This window comes from Podarcis bocagei (genome assembly GCF_964188305.1).
Source record: "Podarcis bocagei genome assembly, chromosome: 6".
Classification (NCBI taxonomy): Eukaryota; Metazoa; Chordata; class Lepidosauria; order Squamata; family Lacertidae; genus Podarcis; species Podarcis bocagei.
The window spans coordinates 81562085-81582649 of record NC_138130.1 but is presented as its reverse complement, the minus strand read 5'-3'; the positions used below and the strand labels follow the sequence as shown (position 1 = coordinate 81582649).

At 46.9% G+C, this 20565-nt stretch overlaps 1 protein-coding gene across 3 annotated transcripts in view; it reads left to right on the top strand.

Moving 5' to 3' along the window:
* MTUS2 (microtubule associated scaffold protein 2) overlaps nt 1-20565 on the top strand; it is a 321603-nt gene that overhangs the window by 19679 nt on the left and 281359 nt on the right. The window contains exon 1 of one of the 3 annotated variants that reach the window (XM_081197859.1): nt 9598-9779. The exons of the other annotated variants lie outside the window; for them this stretch is intronic. The gene's annotated coding sequence lies outside the window, so the exon portion shown is untranslated. Of the gene's footprint in view, nt 1-9597; nt 9780-20565 lie in introns of those variants that run through there. 3 annotated transcript variants of the gene reach the window in all.

Below are 20565 nucleotides of genomic sequence, written 5' to 3'. Positions count from 1 at the left end.
GGCCCAGTACGGGCCACATGTTCTCCTGCAATGATTTTGCAAAGTTTTTTGCAGATAAAATCGCTCAGATTCGGGAAGAAGTAGACTCCACCGTGGGAGCAGGGCCGGGGTGGGAGAGTGCTAGAGTTCTGTCTAGTCAAGTTGAGTGGGATCAATTCCAATCTGTTACCTCCGAGGATGTGGACAGGCTGCTTGGACGAGTGAAACCAACCACCTGTCTCCTTGATCCTTGCCCATCCTGGCTTATAAAAGCCCGCCGGGAAGGACTGGGCGATGGGCTTCGTGGGGTGGTGAATGCTTCCCTCCGTGAGGGAGCCTTCCCAGACCCGCTGAAAGAGGCGGTTATTAAACCGCTTCTTAAAAAACCATCTTTAGATGCGGCCACGATGGCCAATTATCGCCCAGTCTCAAATCTTCCATTCCTGGGCAAGGTGATTGAGCGAGCGGTTGCCGAACAACTCCAGGCACGCCTGGAAGAAGCGAACCATTTGGATCCCTTCCAGTCGGGATTCAGGCCTCATCATGGGACTGAAACTGCCTTGGTCGCACTGGTTGATGATCTCCGGCGGGCTAGGGACAAAGGTGAGAGCTGTTTCCTAGTTCTGCTGGATCTCTCAGCGGCGTTTGATACCATCGACCATAGCATCCTTCTGGACCGTCTTGAGGGGCTGGGAGCTGGGGGCACTGTCATACAGTGGTTCCGCTCCTTCCTCCTGGGCCGTGTTCAGAAAGTGGTGGTGGGGGATGAGTGTTCAGACCCCTGGGCTCTCACTTGTGGGGTGCCTCAGGGTTCTGTCCTCTCCCCCATGCTTTTCAACATTTACATGCAGCCGCTGGGAGAGATCATCAGGAGGTTTGGGCTGGGTGTTCATCAGTATGCCGATGATACCCAGCTCTACCTCTCTTTTAAATCAGAACCAGTGAAGGCGGTGAACGTCCTGCGTGAGTGTCTGGAGGCGGTTGGAGGATGGATGGCGGCTAACAGATTGAGGTTGAATCCTGACAAGACAGAAGTACTGTTTTTGGGGGACAGGAGGCGGGCAGGTGTGGAGGATTCCCTGGTCCTGAATGGGGTAACTGTGCCCCTGAAGGATCAGGTGCGCAGCCTGGGAGTCATTTTGGACTCACAGCTGTCCATGGAGGCACAGGTCAAATCTGTGTCCAGGGCAGCTGTTTACCAGCTCCATCTGGTACGTAGGCTGAGACCCTATCTGCCTGCGGACTGTCTCGCCAGAGTGGTGCATGCTCTGGTTATCTCCCGCTTGGACTACTGCAATGCACTCTACGTGGGGCTACCTTTGAAGGTGACTCGGAAACTACAACTAATCCAGAATGCGGCAGCTAGACTGGTGACTGGGGGCGGCCGCCGAGACCATATAACACCGGTCTTGAAAGACCTACATTGGCTCCCAGTACGTTTCCGAGCACAATTCAAAGTGTTGGTGCTGACCTTTAAAGCCCTAAACGGCCTCGATCCAGTATACCTGAAGGAGCGTCTCCACCTCCATCATTCTGCCCGGACGCTGAGGTCCAGCGCCGAGGGCCTTCTGGCGGTTCCCTCATTGAGAGAAGCAAAGCTACAGGGAACCAGGCAGAGGGCCTTCTCGGTAGTGGCGCCCGCCCTGTGGAACGCCCTTCCAGCAGATGTCAAAGCGATAAACAACTACCTGACATTCAGAAGACATCTTAAGGCAGCCCTGTTCAGGGAAGTTTTTAACGTGTGATTTTACTGTATTTTTGGTTTTATGGAAGCCGCCCAGAGTGGCTGGGGAGGCCCAGCCAGATGGGCGGGGTATAAATAAAAATTATTATTATTATTATTATTATTATTATTATTATTATTATTATTAAGCAGGAAAAAAAAAAACAAGAAGCAATGAGATTAAAGTGATCCAGCCCAAAACTATTTTCACCTGGGTTTGAAAGGACAACAAAGCAAATGCTAGCTGTATGTACCCAGGGAGGGTACATCCCACAAGCAAGGTGCCATCACAGAAAAAGGCCCTTTTCTGATTCCCCACCTGGTTCACTTCTGAAGGCAATGGTTCCTGGAGCAGAATCTCTCATGCACATCTTAATGATGGGGCAGGTCACCATTAACCACCTCTGATCCTAAAAAGACGACCTGGATAGCTCAGCTGATTAGAGCATGGTGCTGATAACGCCAAAGTTGGAGGTTCGATCCCTGTATGGGACATCTGCATATTCCTGTATTGCAGGGGATTGGAATAGATGATCCTAAGGGTCCCTTCCAACTCTATGATATGATCTCTGCAATGTTACAGTAAGATAATACAATATGTTATGACCCTGACATTGTGGCTAGCATACCCCTGCTATTGTAAGCACTGGCTTGCCCACTCAGCAAGTCTTAGGACTAGGCCATTAAGTTTCCATTTGCAAGACAGCCTTTGAAGACACTTCAATGATCTCCTGCATTCAGGATGGACTGATTAAAAGGAACAACAACACCGAGTCCAGTGCATTCACCCAGAACAGTATCCACTTCTTTCATTCTACCAGGAGTAAAAGCATTAGCATTTTATCTTAGCTGATGATGGGGCCTACTGCTGCATCCCTTACTCATAGCTTGTAGTAATTATTTAATTACTCACATGAATAGTTCTATTTAGGCACTTGCAAAATTAGCAAGTATAACCAAATGCCAGCCTCATGAGTGAGCTGACATTTGTACGTAGCCACTCATGTTGCTGTAGCAGCACTCTATGAAGGTTAGAATCCCCTGTTCCCAATGGAAAGAGCATCTTCTCTCACTCACTGATGTTGGCAGAGAGGCATTGCCCCAAATGGCCTTGTTAGCTGTCATTATTCAGACACCCATATAATCAGGCAAACAAGTTACATGGCTCCAGCAAACCACTGCTGTGATAAAAGACAGCATGGAGCGAAAAAAAACCGAATCTCCAAGCAATCACTTTTTAAAGCAAAACTGTTTGCTGTCACTCTCAGTTCCAGCAGCACTAATTTCAAAAGCAGCCGGGCCCATCATGCTGCTCCATTTAATAAAGTCATATGATTTCACGGGTTTCTCAGGCACAATCCCTTAAGCATACAGGACATTTCTTATAGCTGAATTTGAATGACAATTTGTCTGATAGATGAGTTCATGTTCTGCAGCAATAGAGTCCTGAAAGATCCTGGATTTGCATTATATGAGGTGTAAATTTGTTCTAGGTCCTTTATTTCTCCTTCTCCTTACACTACCCCCTTATCATATGTCAGAAGAAAGAACCAGGCGGTTCTTGCTTGGAGCCAGAGGCTGCGTACATGCTATACCTTCAAAGCACATTTGAAGCTCATTTCCTTCAAAGCATTCTGGGCACTCTAGTTTATCCCCCACCTCCCCCAGAGTTACAATTCCCAGCAATCCTTAATAAACTGTAGTGCCCAGAATCCTTTGAGGGAAAGAATGTGTTTAGAATGTGCTTTAAAGGTATACAGTGGTACCTCGGGTTAAGTACTTAATTCGTTCCGGAGGTCCGTTCTTAACCTGAAACTGTTCTTAACCTGAAGCACCACTTTAGCTAATGGGGCCTCCTGCTGCTGCTGTGCCGCCGGAGCCTGATTTCTGTTCTTATCCTGAAGCAAAGTTATTAACCTGAAGCACTATTTCTGGCTTAGCGGAGTGTGTAACCTGAAGCGTATGTAACCTGAAGCATATGTAACCTGAGGTACCACTGTATACATGTGCATAGGATTTTTGTTTTGGGGGGGCAGAACCATCATGATTGGTCAGTTAGTTAAGTATTTCTATAGCTTTACTTGATCTAGAGGGGCAGCTGCCTCCCCCCTTACACTCATGGGTATATAGCAGGGGTCGGCAAGGTTTACCTTGCCTGGGCCGGTTCACCCCAGCGGATATCGCTCCATGACCTGGATTGTATGCACACCTGTGGTTTCCGGCGTCTGCGCAGATGCGATTTCTGGCGCTGCGAAAGCGAATCCCCAGGCCGTGCTGCGCTGGTTTAGGGTTTAGCGTAGCGCACAGGGACTCGCCGAGTGGGCGGCTCAGTTCAGGGGCGGTTTGTGGGCCGGTTAAACGACCCCCGTGGGCCGCTTGTGGCCCATGGGCCTTCGGGTGCCGACCCTGGTATATAGTGTGTACACAGCCTTAAACTGCAGTTCTAACCCCTGCAGCAAGTCTCACTGAATTCAATAGAATGTTTGTATGAATACGCATGGTTAGGATTGCTCTGTTAACTGCTCTACCTGTGAGCTATTGGCTCTCTCAGTTTTTGGCAACAAGACTATGCCCTGCCCAATGCTTTTTTTCTAGAACCCTCTAAGTGTCCCTATTTTCAAGCGACAGTCCTGGATTTACAGAAGCCATCCTGGTTTTTTATTTGATTTTGGAATGTCCTGCTTTCGAACGTCCCTATTTTCATTAGAGAAATGTTGGAGGATATGGTAGGACATCCCTATTTTTATTGGAGAAATATTGGAGGGTATGGAGTTATGTGATTCCTGAACCAAGGAGATAAGTAACTATACAACCTTTGGAAGACATCTGAAGGCAGCCCTGTATCATTTTATTATGTTTTTACTTACACTACAGTACTTTGAAATATTATTATTACTGAATAGGACAGCCCTATTTTCATCAGAAAAATGTTGGAGGGTATGGGACAATCACCATGAAGTTTTATTCTGTTGCTTTTCTCATCAGTGGGCTTATTTTATTGAGCTTATCTGAAAAAACATCGGCATCTTCAATCTGAATTAAAAAGGAACACATTTTGCTTTCGGAATTAAGTTTGACAAGGCTTTCCCTTTGTGGTTCAAGCCATTCAGTTAACTAAGGCAGTGTTTCCCAACCGGTGTTCCGCGGCACACGAGTGTGCCGTGAGACATCGGCTGGTGTGCCGCGAGATGCCTGGAGGGAGGCGGGCGAGTCGGGCGGCGAGAGGCGGGGCGGCGGCGGCGAGGAGAGGCCGCGCCTCCTGCTGCTGCCTGGCGCTCCTCCTCGCAGCCGGCAGCGCTGCCTGGGCGCCTCCGCGCGACTCTGCCTCGCTGGGTTTGGTCTCCCAGCAGAGACGGGTCACACGCGCACCTCCCTCCCTCCCTCAGCCTGCGCGGAGGGAGAGCCAGAGAGAGGCATCGCTCCTGCACGGCGGGAGAGGGAGCAGCCGGAGCGATGCCCCAAACGAGCTGAATTCCGAGCGAGGGACTGAGGGGGGAGGGGAAAAACTTTCACTTTCGTGCGTCCCTCCCGGCGTGACGCTGCGCGCTGACGTCACGGGGCGGGGCTTTAATGGTGGTGTGCCGCGAGATTTTTTTTCAGTAAACAGGTGTGCCGTTGCCCCAAAAAGTTTGGGAAACACTGAACTAAGGCTTTATCAGGGCTTTCCAACCGTCCCTATAATTTCCCTGTAGCAGATTTGCTATAGCAGAATAAATATTAACCTGGAAGGAAGGGGTCTTACTCTAGACTCGCATACGATTTTCCACACTGAATAAATTGAACTGTGTTGTCCAACAGCAGCATTTGCTTTGACAGTTATTTTGGGGGTTGCTACACACACACACACACACACACACACACACACACACACACACACCATTCTAAAGGAACAAAGCCTTCTTTTCAGCATTTACATAGCATTTGATTAGGTGTGATGAGAGCACTGATTGCCCTCTGGAGTGCAAAGCTGAACTTGGTGATCAAAAGCATTAATGCCATAGATGATAATCGGTTGCTAAAGTGCTGTGCTGGAGAGGTGACTCTCAGCCTCAAAGGCAGCATAGGGCTCTCTCTCTCTCTCTCTCTCTCCCTCTCTTCAAGTTTGGTGGGCGTGGAGGTATTTGAATCAGTTCAAGAATAAAGAGCCTCTCTGTGATGATTTGGCTACGTAAGGGATTTTGACCGGGATCCTTTATCAAGACTGTGAACAATTGCATTCCCCGTAGAGCCCCATCATTAAAGATTCAGTGATGCTTTTAGGGGTGACTGGCGCTCCTGCCACCAGCTAAAGATTAATGACTTGTGTGTAGGATGGCTTAAACAGATGCTTTTGTTACCTAGGCAATACCCCAGCTGGATGGAATGTATCTTGCAAGCTCCGTCTGCTAGGATGAGTTTTTGAGAGCCAAGGCTGGTCCTGAGATAATGCCCCTTTCCATTCAATATAGCTGATTCTGCAAATTTTGGGACTTCAGGCTGATGTGAGACCTTTCCTGACAAACTCAGCATCAATGGAAAAAGGTCCTCCCATAATTAGGTGCTTAGAAAGTTATTTCTGTGGCAGGTAAATCAAAGCAAGATTCTTAAATGGAAAAAGCCAACACAACTACAGAGGAAATAAAATAAATAAATAAATAGTCCAGTAGCCTGTTAGAGACCAACTAAGTTTGTTCCGGGTGTAAGCTTTCGTGTGCAGGCTTATATCCAGAACAAGCTTAGTTGGTCTCGAAGGTGCTACTGGACAATTTTTTATTTTTTTTATTTATTTCAACTGTGTCAGACCAACATGGCTACCTACTTGAATCCACAACTACAGAGGGACATGTATTGGAATAGAAAACCTACTGTGCTCAGGTCCTGCTTTCAGACTTCCCATGTGAGAAGAGAATGGAGAGCTAGATGGGACTTTGACTGAATACAGTAGGGCTCTTCTCCTATTCTATTCTACTGGATTAAGGCAGCAGTTTAACATTTAATCAACTGTTCAGCTGTAAATGTCAGTTTGTTTCAATGCTGCAAGAAATCCAGATGTTTGTGCTGTCACTGGAATACCAGGCCACAACAGAGGAGGCCTGCTTACAGAATCTGAAATGCTTCTTCCTTGTTGCAGAAACTCCTGCCTACAGGCTTGCTATTAAAAATCTGTTTGGGGTATTCAACTTTAGTGATAAACAAAAACAAAGGCATTTAGTTCCATTCAGTTCTGTGTGCTTTGCTCTAAGTCATACTTTTTTCTTTGCATAACTCCCCTAACAATCATGAGATTCTTTGCCCCAAATCAAGTCACTAGACAAGTAGGCATGCCACTTACTACTAGAGGGACAGCTATACTACAAGCAAAATTATTATTATTTCTATTTATATAGCCACCTATCAATAAATATTCCCTGGGTAGCCTATAGCAATGTATTAAAAATGCAATATACATTAGTAATTAAAAACAATTGAGGAAGAATAAAGAGGAGAGAAAAAACTTCAGTGTATAATGGCAGCATAAAATAGTTTGCAACCATTAACACTGGTAGGGCAGAAGGCAGGGAGACTAACTGTAGGTGGTGCCAGAGCCAATGATAGGCAGAGACAACTAATTATAGTTTTGTCCCCACCCACCTCCCTGAAGAATTATACAAGTAGGAAATCACCGAAATTAAGGAGGAGGAACTGACAGACAGCACCACCTGCTGGACTGGATGTAAATAAAAAGGAAGCCAGGTGGGAGCTGGCTGAGGGCAGCCTGGGGTTGGTGGCACAGTGCCCTATTTGGCCTAATGTAGCAGGCAGCACTATAAGGGACACAGGTGGCACTGTGGGTTAAACCACAGAGCCTAGGACTTGCCGATCAGAAGGTCAGCGGTTCGAATCCCCACAATGGGGTGAGTTCCCGTTGTTCAGTCCCTGCTCCTGCCCACCTAGCAGTTCGAAAGCATGTCAAAGTGCAAGTAGATAAATAGGTACCGCTCCGGTGGGAAGGTAAACAGCGTTTCTGTGCACTGTTCTGGTTCGCCAGAAGCGGCTTAGTCATGCTGGCCACATGACCCGGAAGCTGTACGCTGGCTCCCTCAGTCAAGAAAGCAAGATGAGCGCCGCAACCCCAGAGTCGGTCACGACTGGACCTAATGGTCAGGGGTCCCTTTACCTTTTACCAGGCAGCACTAGCCTGATGGTCCATCAGAGCTCAGATGATACATTTTATAAGTCAGGTTTCCTGATTTTAAAGACATTTCCTAGAAGAAAGTTCCATTGATGGGAGTGGGGGTTGTTAAGAAATGCAGTTAATGGGTTAACTCTTCACGAATCAGCAGAGATGGCTCATTCACCACAATGCACCTGCAGGCATCTTGTGACTATCTTATGTGTTACTGGGCAGATTTGGTGAGTAACTTTGTGTTTAAAAGGGCTCATGTTAGACCCTCCTGTGTGGCTTGTGTTAGGAGATTGTAGGAATCCTTGAAGACTCTCTGCTGGAAATGTGGCTTCCAGTGAAGCCATTTTGAAAAAGTTATCTGAGAAAGAAGTTGGAAAATTCCCATACTTTTGAACTCAGAGAACTCTAGCAGTTGCAGGACTTTGCAAGCAACTCAGCTAAGGACGTCTCTGTGGACTTTAACACAGTAAGGACTTGGAAGCAAAGAACACTCTCTGGGCTCAGAGAGAGAGAGAAGATTACTTGTAACATCTTTGCATGTATATATAGTGGTGTACGTTGGTGTTTCCATTCTGAAGGAAATCAGCCCTGAGTGCTCACTGGAAGGACAGATCCTGAAGCTGAGACTATGATTCTATGATTCTATGAATACTTTGGCCACCTCATGAGAAGAGAAGACTCCCTGGAAAAGACCCTGATGTTGGGAAAGATGGAGGGCACAAGGAGAAGGGCAGAGGATGAGATGGTTGGACAGTGTGAGTGTTCTCAAAGCTACGAACATGAGTTTGACCAAACTGCGGGAGGCAGTGGAAGACAGGAGTGCCTGTCGTGCTCTGGTCCATGGGGTCATGAAGAGTTGGACATGACTAAACGACTAAACAACAACAACATGTTGGTGTTGGCCTAGGATAGAGAACTCTGCAAAAATCCTCTTTCTGTGGTGAGCTTTTGGGATGCATACACCCAACAAGGGTGTGACTTCTTAATATAATTTATCAAACTGCTCAATAAATTGAGTATTGGGTAGCTACAACACAGCCCATTTCAGAGGTGCACATTTCCCTTTGCCGGCCTTGAAATGGGGAAAGGAAAGGGCTCAAAAAGCTCCAACGCTATGCTACTATAGAATCATAGAATTGTAGAGTTGGAAATGACCCTAAGGATAATCTAGTCCAATCCTCTGCAATGCAAAAATCTCAACTAAAGCATCCAAGACCATCCAACCTCTGCTTACAGATCTTCAATTAAGGAGAGTCCACAACCTCCGGAGAGAGACTGTTCCACTGTCCAGCAGCTCTTACTGTCAGAAAGTTATTCCTGATGTTTAGTCGGAATCTCCTTTATTGGAACTTGAAGTCATCGGTTCGAGTCCTACCCTCCAGAGCAGGAGAAAACACAGCGACCGACACAGACAGTATCCAACACCAGCACCGAAAATCATAGTTTGGATCGCGTCTTCCCGTCCTGAAGGTTCACAAGGCAGCCATTCTTCCCTCATTTCCTTTTGCAGCCGAAGCCCAAGCTCATCGGAGGCCTCCAACCAGCAACACAGCTCCTTCCTGCGCCACCGCCAAGTTCATGGACGGACTCCGTCTCCAACTTCGAGGGGACGAGGCAGCGGCTGCCAGCGCGACGGTGCCTCCTTTGCGCCGGCAGAGGGCGCCGCGGCTCACGGTTTGGCCGCCGCAGTGGGAACGGCAGAGCGGGCTGAGAGCGGAGGCGCTCGGAGGCAGCGGGCGCCGCTGGGTGGCCGCTCCCTGCGCCGCTTATATAGCTCCGCATCCCTTTGCGCGCGGCGCTGTCATCAGTCGGGGCGGGGGAGCCGGAGCTGCGCGAGTGCCGCGGCTCGGAGTGCGAGGACTGGCGAGGGGGGGAGGCGGCTCTTTGTCCTGCCAAGGGAGGAACAGGAGGCAGCGAGTGCCGCGGAACCAGGTATGTCCCTTCTCCAGCATCCTTTCCTCCTCGCTTAACGGGCACACTTTGGGTACCAACCCGCCAGAGATACTCGCTGCAGCATCCTTTCAGGGAGGTGATGCTCAGCAGCCGCGCGTTGGACTCATCGGTGGGGTGGGGTGCGGGCAGAGGACGGGGCGGCTTCGGGGGTCCCTGTGCCCACTTGCGCGCGTGGGGGAGGGGGAGATGTCGGGAAAGGCTGTGATGGGTCAGGTTCACTCGAAGGCTCTGGGCGGTTTGCCGGCTTCCCTCGGAGAAACCTCCCTCGCCCGCCCCCGCGGCAGCCTCTCAACATTATTTCTTCCTGCGCAAGTTTTTAAGCCTGCTGGCCCTCTTTTCCCTCCTTCTTCTCCCCAGTCACCTGCTCGAAACACGAGGAGGTGCCTTCAGGACTCCCAAGCCAAAGCGGCTGGTTCTCAGCGTAAGACCCAAACAAGCCCTCTCCTCTCCTCTCCCCATCATTCCCTCCCCCCCTCTCCAACATATACACTCCCGGGCAGGCAAAGACTAAATTAGCCGAACAGACATAACAACAGCAGCAGCAGCACCAAAACAACCTCACGCCTGGCTTTTTTTTTTTTTTTTTGCGGACAGATTGACTCTTGGCAGTGATCACCCATCCCCGACTCCGCTCCCCTTTCCCCGACAGCTGTTCAGATGGGATAGGAAAGAGGAGGTGCCTTGCTTTCTTTCACGCCGGCGTATTATCTGCTCACCCACCCAGCGACCCCAGTCTTAGGGGGCAAAAGAGACTCTTCTCCGTCTCATTCTCTCTCTCTCCCCCCCCCCCCCCATGTTGCCGGCAATAACAGGCAGCCTCTTTCGGTATCTTCTTAGCAGGAGAACAAAAAGTGGTCGGTGGGCTCTGCCTCGTGGAAGCGCTGCGTTCAGTTTCCTTCTTAGGCTGGACAGCCCCCTGCGCCCAATGATCCGCCTAGGCAGCGTGGAGGTGCTGGTGAATCCAACCACCATAGATGGTGGCATTGTCTGCGCAGGAGAAGTGCTGCTGTGTATCTGAGCTGACTGGCAGAGGTAGCCAACGTGGTGCCCCCTCTATATGTTGGACCATCCAGCATCATGGCTAATGGTCAGCGAAAATAGGAGTGGGAATTCACCAACATCTGGAGGGTGCCTGCTCTAAGGCTTTACCCCCTGCCGATTATATACAGGACTACCTATGGCTTGTAAATTGGTTTATGATATTTAATGCAGTCTATTGTTGACATGGGTCACTATTCCCGTTTTTGATGGAGAACTGCAGTTGAGTGCATTAGCCACATGATGAAAAAGATGCTTAATAAGTGACATTTTTAGAGAGAGAGAGTGACAGAGAGAATAATCTAGGAAAATGTATTTGTCCTGCAGTGATGTAGAATTCCCTGTGCACATTCTACCTTATTCATATGAACTCAGTAGATGGCTTAGGCAAGCGACTATCTCTGGCTTCAGCATTCAACTCCCATCTGCCATAGGGGGCGTGGGATGCTAATATGCCCTGACCTATCTTAAAGGGTTGTTGTCAGGATTACTGAGATGATGTCACACAAAGCGCTTTGAATACTTAAGTGCTATATAAATGCTAATTATTATGATTGGAAATGCTGGGAAGATGAAAATACCTGATAACTACCTGTGAGTATTCTACCCTGCTGCCACCACCATTGTGAGAGCCACAGATTGGGACAGCTGCTCCATGCAGCTGCTGCCCAGTCTTGGGAAGGCAAAGAATAAATTGTGCTCTACATTCTGTACACACACTTTTTAAAGAGAGAGAAATTCATGGGGATTATGTCAGTGTAAGAAGGATCTAATGTGTGAGAGCAGTCCATGGAACACAGAAGTAAAACCAAGTCTAAAACGGCAATCCCACAAACTCTTACCTGAGAGTCCCATTGAATTCAGTGGGAATAACCTCTGAGTAGATCTGCGTAGGATTGCATTGTGTAACTCTCTCACCACTAGATTACATCGTCTTCATTTTCGAGAGTATTGCTGCCACTAATGTAATCTTGAAAACAACTCTACTCAGTAGTTATTAGCATTTAATGGGTGTGGAATTGAGATGGGGAGATAGCAACTGGCTGAGGGCTAAAACAGGACTTAATTCCAAGTCTCTCAGCTTCAACTTAAGGTAGAATCCCCTAAATAAAATGTTTTAAGAACTGTTTGTTTTTGTTCCCTTAAGTCTAAACTTTGTTCAGGGTTATGAAGCTGGCTGGCCATAAAGGCAGGGTTTCTTTTGTTTTGAAACCTCAATTGGTAATATTTCTAAAGGCTAGTTTGTGTGTGTGTGTGTGTGTGTGTGTGTGTGTGTGTGTGTACACATCCCCCTCACTTGATTTCTCTTGAGAAATTTCATGCTTGAGAAGAAGCAGGAGCTGAGGAGTAGAGCATACATTTTGCATGTTCATGGTCCCCAATTTCAATCTCAGGCATCTCCAGGTAGGGCTGGGAGAGAACCCTGCCTGAAACCCTGGAGAGCTGCTGCCTGTCAGAGTAGACAGAACTTGGCTAGATGGACCATTGATCTGATTCCATATGAGGTAGCTTTGTACATTCCTTGATTACTGTATGCAGGGGATGACAGCTGAATGTGTGAATGAATTCCATGAGTACAATTGTGTTGGATGCTATATCAAAGAGCTGCCTGTGGAAATCGAAAGCTTACCAGCATGAGTAGATAAATAGGTAACACTGCGACGGGAAGGTAAATGGCGTTTCTGTGTGCTTTGGCTTCCGTCACTGTGTCCTGTTGCACCAGAAGTGGTTTAGTCATGCTGGTCACATGACCTGGAAAGCTGTCTGTGGACAAACGCCGGCTCCCTCTGCCTGAAGGGAGATGAGCTCCGCAACCCATAGTCGCCTTTGATGGACTAAACCAGGGGTCTGCAACCTTTAAGACAAAAAGAGCCACTTGGACCCGTTTCCGAAGGAAAAAAACCCTGGGAGCCGCAAAACCATTGCGACATTTAAAACAAATATATCTCCAGAGCCGCGATCTGACAGCGGGTGGGAAGGTGACGTTGGGACTAACGCACGCACCGCCCCCATGCGATGTCACAGCCAGTACAGCGCCTGCCACAGTGGGGAGTGTCGGGGCGCACAATGCGCCTCCTCCCCTCGCTAGTATCCGTCCCGGAGCCGCGGTAAAGGTGTAAAAGAGCCACATGCGGCTCCGGAGCCGCGGGTTGCAGACCCCAGGACTAAACTGTCCAGGGGTCCTTTATGTTACCTTACCCTATTGGATGGTACATGCAAGCTATCGGTAGATGTTGAAATGAGCCAACCCTGATATGGAAATGATTCCAATCATTGTCACTCATGGCATGCTTTTAATATCCCCTGTGCTATTTGTTTGTGGGGTTGTGATGTTGTCTAGCTTTTGCACAGTCTCTCACATGAGCATGTAATGTGTTAGTTGTATTCAGAGCAGTAGTGGTCCAGTGTTGCAGGGGGAGTTGAAGACCCACTGGGATGGCTCAGTTGGTAGAGTATGAGACTCCTAATCTCAGGGTTATGGGTTCAAGCCCCATGTTGGGCGGAAAGATTCCTGCATTGTAGGGGGTTGGACTAGATGACCCTTGTGGTCCCTTCCAGCTCTACAATCCTATGGTTCTACTATTTGTGCAGCAGGGTCCCTGTCTCTAGAGTCCTAGAGCCACCCCATGAGCATGAAAGGGGAGCTTTTTAGACACTTCTCACCCTTTATGCTGGTTGGAGCCAATGAAAAATGAAATGAGGTGAGGCAGCCATTGAGGATTGGCTGCTAGGGTCACTCTAGACAAGGTATGTGGGATAAACACCGAGGAAGAGTTGTTTTGTATCTCCAAAGTTAATCATTTTGCCACTCTGAAAATGCTAGGTGCTTCAATTTCAGGAGAATGGTGTGCCGGTTCTGTTACATACAATGGAACTTCAAGGAAAACTCAATTTAAGGCAGTCCAAAAGAAGATATTGGAGCGCTCCAAACCATTTGTTTGCACCATACATGCACAGAAAATAGATCTAGCTGAAAGGCAGCGCACTGAGACCTGCATTTATTGTTGCAGTGCATCCTTAATTATTATTATTGTACTGTCTTAGATGATCCTCATAGCCTTTTCCAACTCTATAGTTCTGTGCTCAACTTACTTCAATGTAAATATGCAAACCTTTTACTGGTACCATTTTGTTTATAAAACCAGGCAATTAGCAACTTTTATCACTGGAAGCAAAATTTACAGCTTTAAGGGGGGAATTACATTTATACCCCACCCTTTTCTCCAGGATGCTCAAGGTGCCATACATGGTTGCCCCCCTCCTCATTTAAACCCTGCAACATCCCTGTGAGATAGGTTAGACTGAGGGGCAGTGTGACTGGCCTTGATCACCCAGTGTGTTTCATGGCTGAGTGGGGAGTCAAACCCTGGTCGGCCAGGTTCTGTTATTAACTGATTAATTAATTTTATATACCATCCTTCATCAAGAAATCACAGGGTAGTTTACAACATAAAACACAAAATATGCCATATAATAATAGTAAAAGGGTGTGGGAAAGGCAACCACCCTGCTTTAAAGGGATACAGATTAACAGTTACCGTATTTTTTGATCTATAAGACTCACTTTTTCCCTCCTAAAAAGTAAGGGGAAATGTGTGTGCGTCTTATGGAGCGAATGCAGGCTGCGCAGCTATCCCAGAAGCCAGAACAGCAAGAGGGATTGCTACTTTCACTGCGCAGCGATCCCTCTTGCTGTTCTGGCTTCTGAGATTCAGAATATTTTTTTTCTTGTTTTACTCCTCCAAAAACTGGGTGCGTCTTGTGGTCTGCTGCGTCTTATAGAGCGAAAAATACAGTAGTTTCCTGGTTAAAGAGGAATGTTTTTGCCTGGTGCCTAAATATATGTAATGAAGGTGTCAGGTGAGCTTCCCTGCGGAGAGCATTCCAGAAATGGGGAGCCACCACAGAAAAGGTCCCGTCTCGTGTTGCCTCACTCTGGGGCTCCATTGAGGGAACACTTTGACCACTGCACCACACTGTCTAGGGAATAAGTCCCATAGAGCACAGTGGAACACGCTTAGAAGAAACCGCATGTAGGCTTGCACCGAAATTGGTAATGTCAGAGACAGAGCTCTAGTGATAAGGGAGATCTGGTCTCTCTCTCTGTCACTGTCTCTCTCAACTCACTGCTGCTGGATTCTTCATTGCACTGGCCCAACTGATGTCAGAGCTCTAGGGATGGAAGAGGTCGTGCTGAGGATCTGCTGAGGGAGGATCAGGAAGATACTTGGATCTGAAAGATCCAAAGCCATCCTGGTTCCCAAACTGGGGAGAAATATAGGTGACCCCAGGAGCTCATGGATACCTCTCCCTTGAAGTTTCCATGCATTGTTCCCAATGGGAAGAAAATGGCTAGTGAATAAATATGGAGGAATGCAAGACTTTTTCTCCACTCTCACTTCAGCTCAAGCTCAGCAGGGCATTGGAAATGGCAACTGAACAACCTTCAGATTCCTACCACCACCTCCACTTGAGGGTTGCAGCCTAACATAGCCACCCTGCTGTGATTCTTGTGGATGATTCATATAGGATCCAGAGTGCTGTTGTGGACTCTGTTTGCATCTTCAGTCCCAGCGCATGTGACAGAGTAATAAGCAGGGGCTTTAAAGTACCTGCAGATCACAGTTCTCCCCTCACCAGTGATGAAAGGGGAAGCATCTTGCCCTCGATTATGTGCTTCTAAGTTAGATGCTATGCATCACTTCCGGGGTGGTATGAACTTCAGCACCTCCCGTTCCTGAAACTGAAAAGCCCTTGATTGTTTTACCTAGTTTTCATTATAGAGGCTATAGCACCCTAATTAATAAACTGAAGTGTGTGTGAGAGAGAGAGTGTAAAACAAGATTGTAGCACAATATTATTGTAATTATTTAATCTCACAGAAAATAATTAACAGGGAAAATGTTGCAAGCTGAATCTTAGATCATGCATTGATCAAAGTAGCAGTGTATCAAATTGGAGCAGTGCAAGCTCACAGACTACTAATTACATGGCAGCAAAGTTGAAGTCCTTGTTCGAGCAGTTCCCTTTGAAGTCAGGAAGGGGAACATGATGTTTAAGAAACGGAAGCCTCGGGGTCCCTATTCTTAAGTGTCTCTCTGAACTGGATCCTTAGTGTGAAACCTACGGGAGGGCAAAGGCGCCTTTAAACCTCCTTCATGAATCTCTCGTTATGGGAATGGCCAAGAGCTGGATCATTTCTACATAAATGAGGGCAGACTTAGATTACAATTTCCACCCAGGCAGTTACAACAAAAGAACTTGACAAGTGCAAGACCAGCCAGTTTTGAATGCTCAGCATTTATTTGTGTGTGCGTGCTGGCATCACAGCAAATACACTTTCTTTTTGCTCAATCCATTATGCAATAGCCTTTCTGGTCTCCAGAATCTGAGGCAAGCTATGAGCCAGATATTACATAACAAATCAAAGCAGCTTCCTCTGACCCCAGGGGATGTTTTGGCAGCTAGGAGCAGCAGGAGCCTAGAGATGCAGGGCAGGCTGGGGAGGGAAGTTCATAGGGGAGCTACAAAGCAGACTCAGCAGAATGTCCTTGCAGGAGGGAAGTGCTGGCTGGGTGCAGTTTGTCTTGGTGGATTGAAGCACAGCGGAAGACTGGTGTGACCATCTACACAGTGCCAGGAAAGAGGGAATGCATCACATAGAAAGGGGGGGGGGAAGAGGACGCAGACTCGCATAAGATTGGCAGGTGGTAATTTATTTATCTTTTTACAATTCCTTTTAATTGAAACTTTTCAACATACAATATAATAAAAAACAAATCAAACTAATCTAAATATAATAAAAAAGCAACAACGAAAAGAGATAAAGGAAGAAAAGGGGGCAAATAAAAATAAAATACACAGCCCTTTCCCAAAGGTAGATCTTAACCCTTGTCTCACACAGAAGAGAGTGGACTCCCCCCCTCCAGCTCTCAGCTTTCTTCTCCCAGCCTCCCACTTCATCCAGTTCCCCATCCCTGTCCTAAGGGTACGAGTCTTTGTTTAGGGTTTAGGTTGTATTTAGGTTTGTTTAGGTCGTGAGGCTGGGGAGCTTGGCTGTAACTTTGTGGTGGGACCATAGCTCAGTTGAAGAGCATATTGCACACAGAAGGTCTCAGGTTCAGTCCCTAGTATCTCCAGGATCTGATACCAAGTGGTGACAAAGAAATGTGCCTAAGATCTTGGAGAGCTGCTGCCATTCAGAGTAGGCAATGCTGAGCCACATGGACAGATCATATGACCTCTCCTTCCTAGGGTTCTCTGTGGAGAGAATAGTCACACAGTCCTCAAAAGCCATCCCTTAAAACATGGACAAACGTGCATTCGAGTGCAGGAGAAAGGGAATTCAGAGCCCCTAATCAATTAAAGGCAAAGTGGCATAGTGTAGCCTCTGTTCAGTAATTTAAAATATATGTCTGGTGGGATGCTTCTGTGCTGGAACTGTATAATGAGAGCAGGAGAGCGCACTGTCTCCACAGACATGTTCATGAAAATAAATACATCAGAATTCAAAATACATCAGAGATGCATTATAGGACAGAGTGCCCAGCAACACATAGCCTACTTAGTATTTCACTTTCAGTCAGCAGTTTAACATTTGCAAATACAAGCCTGAGAGCACTTGCCTGACCACCTTACATTGTGATACTAGGATATAGTCATTATTACTATTTACTGCATTTATACCCAAATTTTATCCCATCCAGAACTCAGTGTAGCTCCCAGGAAGTTTCCTTCTCACCCAGCATTAAACAGATCCTGACCTAGTGATACATCATCATCATCATCATCATCATCATCATCATCATGATGTCATAGAATCGTAGAATTGTAAAGTTGGGAGCAATCCCAGGGGTCATTTATTTCAGGCATAGGCAAACTCTGCTCTGTAGATGTTTTGGGACTACAATTCCCATCATCCCTGACCACTGTTAGCTAGGGATAATGGGAGTTGTAGTCTTAAAACAGCTGGAGAACCAAGTTTGGGAAATACTATGCCTATGCCTAATCTAGTTCATCCCCCTGCAATGCAGGAATCTCAACCCTGAAAGTGCCCTTAGGGCAGGGTTAGCTAATGTGGTGCCCTCTAGCTCTTTTGGACTCCAACTCCCATCAGCCTCAGCCTACATAGGCTGTACTCAGGGAGTGATGGGAGTTGCAGCCCACGACATCTGCTATCCTTGGCTTAGGGGCACAGAGACATGGGACACAGGAAGCTGCCTTATACAATTGATCAGCCTAGCTCTGTATTGCCTACACGGACTGGCAACAGCTCTCTGGGGCTTTCAGACAAGGACTTTTCCCCAGTCCTACCTGGAGAGGCTTAGGGGACCTAAGGACACTATGTCAGATTCGTAGAGGATAAGTCTATCAATGCCTGCTAGACATAATGGCTTTATGTACTATTTCCAATATGAGGTGCTTTGTTCTGTTCCATTGGTGGAGGGAGTATGACTCTGAATACCAGTTTCTGGGGAGCACAAGTGGGGAGACAGTGCTGATCAGAACATGACTGCTTGTTGAAAAGGTAGCAGAGTGCAGACTTACCTGTTTGGGAATATCCTGCAAGAAAAGATTAGCATCTTGGTCTTTTCCCAAAGTCCTCGATTCAAGGCAGAACAGTGAATATCTAGGATGTGGCAGGTACACGACTGCGCTCTTGCTTTCCTTAGGCTGTTGTGCGTTGCTTTGTAAGACATGTTTGTTGTGGGCCAAAAGCTTATCAGCAAAATATGCTTTCCGTTTAGAGAATGCCATTCCCACAGTGCCAATTGATTTGTGTTGCAGACAGACAGAGACTGGTACTGCTGCATGTAATTAGAACTCGCCTGCACCATCATCAACAAAAAGAGATGATAGGAGAAAAAGAGTGTCATTTTTTTAATGTATTGGGTCATAGCATTCTCCCCATACAAGGATTTGGGTCAAGAGTTTAGTACTACTTCTGTATCTTTGTGTAATTAGCTGATAAAACGACCAAAAGATTAATGGCTTTTTGCTGCTGTTGCAGCTAAGGACAGATACTGCAAACAGACATGTGATAACACTGTAACAGTCAATCCAGTTAATTATTGCTGGATTACAGTAGAAATCCTATCGATGTACTGATGAGACTCACATTAGGCTCAACAAATTAAGCATGATGATAATTATGCATGAAATATTACAATGAAATGATAAGGGTCTGGGTTGTGATTCCAAAGTATTACTGATATTGTTAGTTACTCAAAAGCAGAACTAGCTAGCTTCTCCCTCCACCTCTTTCTAAACCATGGATGTTTGTTCAGGTAGTGTTGGCTGCAGTGCTGAAAATGTCAATTATTTAATAGTTCAATAACATTCTGTATTGTGTTGTTGCTGGTGGCTGTGCAGAAAGCTTCAGTGTCTGCAGAATGCATTTCATATTGCTCTTACAAGCTTAAAGGTTTGCTGAGAATTAATACGGTCTATTATTCTTTTGGAGATTCTCATGCATGGTTGCAGGCAGTCTCTTGATTTGCGGGGCAGATCTGATTGGAACGCTAGTCCAGCACTGGCATTCGAAGAGGAATAAATAGAACATGACACCTAACCCCCTCCCCTTTCTAAAACCAATTTTGATAGGGGTTGGGGTGTCCTGCTTTACAGAGGACAGTCCTCTATTTGAAGGGCTGTAATAGGACTGACCTTTATTTGAAGGAGTCCTCTTTCTAAAGACCTATCCATTTTAAACCAAAATAACCACAAGAAGGGAGGGCCAGAGGGATCTTAGCATTGCTTATCCAGAGGTAGCACCCAGATAGCAGACGGAACAGGAAAACAGAACACCTGGCCATCATATTCCTCATGGTGAGGTTCATTGTAGTTGTTGTTTTTAAAGTATAGCAATGAGTTCTAAATTTTCATCTATACACTGTTTTGCATCTATACACTAGCATATGAAAAAGTATGCAAATCTGGGCTTCATTTGCTTACTTTTTTGGTGATACCCAAGTGGTCACCCTGGTCTTAAAGGTAAAGGTAAAGGGACTCCTGACCGTTAGGTCCAGTCGCAAACGACTCTGGGGTTGCGGTGCTCATCTTGCTTTATTGGCTGAGGGAGCTGGCGCACAGCTTCCGGGTCATGTGCCCAGCATGACTAAGCTGCTTCTGGCGAACCAGAGCAGCACACGGAAATGCTGTTTACCTTCCCTGACATGCTTTTGAACTGCTAGGTGGGCAGGAGCTGGGACCGAACAACGGGAGCTCACCCCGTTGCGGGGATTTGAACTGCCAACCTTCCTATCGGCAAGCCCTAGGCTCTGTGGCTTAGACCACAGCGCCACCTGCATCCCTGGTCTTACATTACTACAATCACAGATTTGTCTCCTTAGGACAGCAATGTATTTTTTAAATGAAAAGGTTACCTGGTTAGAATCCAGACAGATGCTCTGTAACAGGTTAACCTCCCATTTTACAGCTTGGATGCCTACCTGAAAGAATAATACTTATCAATGCTTGTATCTCCTCTCTGGGGGTACTCAATATATGGTCCATGGGCTGAAACCCAGTAGCTGAGACCATACCTTCAGTCTCTTAAGTCCTGCCAATCGGCTTTTTGTTCTAGGGGAGAACTCCTTGCTCTTTGGCTCAGACTGGTAGTTTCAGGTTTCCATAGGTCTTCCAGGCTAGAAGGCACAGATTAGAACAGAACAGAGGAACAGGATGACCACGTGACCAGTTTCCCTGCTCAGTCTCCTGCCCAGGT